Raw genomic sequence first — 4,576 nt, forward strand, 5'->3', positions numbered from 1 at the left:
AAATTTATTTCTTTGTTGTCTACTTTTTATCCATGTTTTCAAAAGCTAAGCCAAAAATTGAAAACTTAAGAAGTAGTTTTTTTTTTTTTTTTTAATTTTATAAAACTTGTTTGTTGTTTTTAAAATTTGGCTAAGAGATCCAACTTTAGTATTTAAGAAATATGCAAATTATTGTGAAAAATGTGAGAAAATATGACTTAATTTTCAAAAACCATAACAAAAAATAAAAATGGTTACTAAATACGGCCTAAACTTTCAATTACTAAGGCCCCTTTGGTAACGATTTCGTTGTTTAGTTTTAGTTTTTGAAAATTAAGCCTAGACACTATTTCAACTTCTAAATTCCTTCCTTTGATATCTATTTTTTACTAATGGTTTAAAAAATATAAGCCAAATTTTGAAAACTAACAAAAAAAAAAAAAAAAAAATTTTTTTTTTTTTTGAAATTTGGCTAAAAAATCAATCATTGTACTTGAGAAATATGCAAGTTATTGTAAAAAATTAGGAGAAAATATGCTTAATATTCAAAAATTAAAAACAAAAAACGAAAGGGTTATCATATGGGACCTGAATGAATAGTTTTAAAATATATACCAACTAGAACTATTAAATGAACACGCTGAATTTAAAGTAAAATTAAAATACAGATAGAAGTAGAATTTAAAACAAGATAATATTGGTTCGAATACTATTTTAATCCTTAATTTTTTTTTAGTTTTATTTCATTTTGGTTTTTGTACATTCAAATGTCGAATTTTATTTCCTATATTATTCAATAATATTTTAATTCAATCAGTTGGTTTAAAGTTTGATTTTTCTTACAAGATAAAAAAGTATTATTAGCATTTCTTTCATAATTTGTGAAAATATATTCACATAAGAAAATACAAATTACAATCCTTATTTAAGCAATTTTGATAAAAGTTAATTTTATAGGACTAAATTTAATTAGATTTATTAAAAGTACATTGACTAAAACTAGATAATTATTGAAAGTATAACAACTAAATTGAAATAAATCAAAGTATAAGTACCAAGATGTTATTTTAACCTAAGTTATTTATTGGAGAAAATACATCTTTGGTCCTGGATTTTGGGTCTAGTTTCTATATGGTTTCTAAGTTTTAAAACATTACATTTTTAATCATTAAATTTTGAATTTAATTTCAATTTTGTTTATAGGTTTCAAAATATAACAATTTAAGTTTATTTCCATTCGATGGTCCGTTTATAGAATTTACACTTTTAGCCTCAATTCTAACAAATACTCACTTTCAATATTTTTTATGTTACAGTCTACTGATTAATTTAAATTTGATTAAAATAATTATAATGAAATAAGTTTCACATCTTTTCATCATTATCAAAATCAATTTTAAAATTTCGTTCATAATTATTTTGAATTAATTAATAGGCATTAACGACAAAGATATAATTGAGTATATAGTGAAAAATTGAGTTTAAAAATATAATACTTAGATACAAAATTGGAATGAAACTTTAATCTCAAATATAAAATTGGCTTTGTTTAGTAAACATTTGATTTTTTTTTTTTTTTAATTAAGCTTATATCATCCACATTTCCTAGAATAATTTGCATATTTTTTAAGTATAATGGTTGAATTATTTATCAAAATTTAATAACAAAAACAAAAAATTGAAAGCTACTTTTTTTAGTTCTCAAAATTTGGCTTAGTTTTTAAACCATTAATGAATAGTAGATAACAAATGAAGAAATTTGGAGGTAAAAGTAGTGTCTGTAGACTTAATTTTAAAAAACAAAATGGTTAATAAATTGACCATAAATAATGCCGCAGTTATCTTATTCATAAAGAGAACTAGCTAAATTATTATAAATTAAAAAAAAACCAGAAAATAACTAATAAATATTATCTTTAATTGAACTATGCTGGTATCGTCATACATATATTAATATTAGAGTTGATAAAAGTACAAAAGGCAACTCAAATTCAATGGCATAATAATCTAACCTAAAGTAGAACAAAATTTAATATGGGTATTTGGATTGACAATAATGAGAGAGGGGATATGATTTATTTATCCATTTTTAAAAAACAAGAATGGATATGATTAAAGCAAGTTAACTTGAAAAGATGTAATTATTGAGCATAAGGCATATTCAGATATGTGGGAATTAAATAATTGAGAGCGTGAGGAATGGAATTTAATTTAATAATTGAAGTAATCTAATAGGAGAGGGTATTTTGGAATTTAGAGAAAAAAAAATACTGAAATATTATTATTATTTCGATAAATTCCAAAAGGAAAAAAAAAAAAAAAAAAAAAAGGAAAAGGAATGACAGTGTCCTAACTAATCCAATATAAAAAGATTATCTTATAATATAATGTCCAAAAAAAAGGTCACGTCACCTTTTATTCGGGCATTATTATCAACAGAATCGTACAAGGCGCAATGAAACATGGGAACAGCAAATGTCATTTCTTTTCATTACATCTTTCTGTCCATTTGGAAGGTAGAATAAAAATAGAGATGTCAATAAAATATAATATTAAAATAAATTAAACATAATATATAAATATATGAAATAAAATAAAAAAGATGGATTTCTCTAATTTTTTTGGATCTTACTCCCTGCGTGTCTTTCAAAGCCTACCAAATGTCACTATTTATAGGCAATTTTGGCAAGTAGGAAGTGGATTAATAGATATTAATAATGTGTAATATTGAGACACATCAACAATACTTTGGAAAATTGAGGCATGACACATGATCAATGGGTACTAAGCATGAGCATTTAATAGACATCTATTATCATGATATTTATAATACTCCTTCTTAGATGTTCATTATATATGAAATATGCTTGATTAAAATTCTACTGGGAAAAAAATCCTTATGAAGAAAAAATATTGCATATTTCATATAATTTAATACTCTTAAAAAGAATGTAGTATATTTACTCCACCTCAAGGAAACATCATTTGAGATCTCTTAGTAGCTGCATTCCAATATTGTGCACAAGTTTTTTAAATATTGCGATAGGTAAGCCTTTTGGAAACAAGTCTGCCAGACAAATTATATTTCGAACAAATTTGTTATACCGTGATGTAGTCATTTTTTTCAAGATCATGAGTGTGGAAAAGTTTCGGTGAAATATGTTTTGTTTTATCTCTTTTAACATATCATCATTTGCTTTGGGATATGCATGTTGTGTTGTCTTCGTATAATATCGTTGGAAGATTTTTACTATAAGACAAACTACGTATTCCACGAATGTGTTGAGTGATTGATCTTAGCCATAAACATTTTTGACTAGTCTTATGCATTACAAGAATTTCAACGTGATTTGAGGAAATGGTCTGTTTCACTGGTCACCGTGACACATAACAGTTCTTCCATATGTGAACGGATAACCTGTTTGAGATCTAACCTTATGTGGATAAGATAAATATTCAGAATATGCATAGCCAACTAAATAAAAAATTGATTTATTTGAATAAAATAAACGCACGTCAAAGATAACATAGTATATGCTTAATTTCATTCTAATGTCTTTTGTTGGAGAATTATATCTTGCTAATAAATTCATTGAAAATACAATATCTGGTATTGCATTATTAGCAAGATACATAAGTATACCAATTGCACTAAGATATGGTACTTTAGGTTCAAAAAGTTATTCGATATCATCTCGAGGTTGAAATACATATTTCTTCACATCTAGTGAACGAACTTCCATTGGAATATTCAATGGATGTGCTTTGTCTATATAAAATCTTTTTAAAACTTTTCCTGTATAAGTTGATTGATGAACAAATATCCCACCTACTAGATGCTCAATTTGCAAGTCAGGAAAAAATTTTGTTTTTTTGAGATATTTCATATCAAATTATTTTTTAAGATATTCTATTGCATTTGAAAGCTCGTTAGGAGTTCCAATTATATTTAAATCATCAACGAATACCGTTATAATAGCAAATCATGACTGTGATTTATAGGGGTGTTCGTGGGTTGGGTTGGGTTAGGTTTGATTTAAGGATTTTTTAGATCCAACCCAAATGTTTGGATGGTAAATTTCTTTAACTCAAATAACCCTTATTAAAAAAATGAACCAAAACCCAACTCAACCACGAAATATTTGGGTTAGATTGGTTTAGGTTATTCAGGTCATTTATTTAAATATTTATTCTAAAAAGAAGTAAAATGTTAATATGTAAAAATTTGATTTAATTATTTTCATATATTGAACTAAAATTAAAAACTCAATCTCAATTTATATAATAAAAATTTTCTCTCCAAGGTGTTAAAAAACTATTTTAAAGAGTTGTCGAAGAATAAATTATCCTGAACATAAAAGAGTTAAATGAAACTATAAAATAAATGTATATATAATTGTACCAAAAGTACAAAAAAAATATACATTTTTAAGTTAATGATAAGTTCGAGTTGGTTCATGGGTTCATATAAATCATCCAAACCAACCCAAATGAATTGATAACTCAACCCAAACCATATTGGATTGGGTTAATCTGTTTTTTCAGGTCATCAGGTTTTTTGAACACCTCTAATGATTTCTTTATAAAAACACATGGA

Source organism: Benincasa hispida, chromosome 8 (genome assembly GCF_009727055.1).
Source record: "Benincasa hispida cultivar B227 chromosome 8, ASM972705v1, whole genome shotgun sequence".
In the NCBI taxonomy this organism is placed as follows: Eukaryota; Viridiplantae; Streptophyta; class Magnoliopsida; order Cucurbitales; family Cucurbitaceae; genus Benincasa; species Benincasa hispida.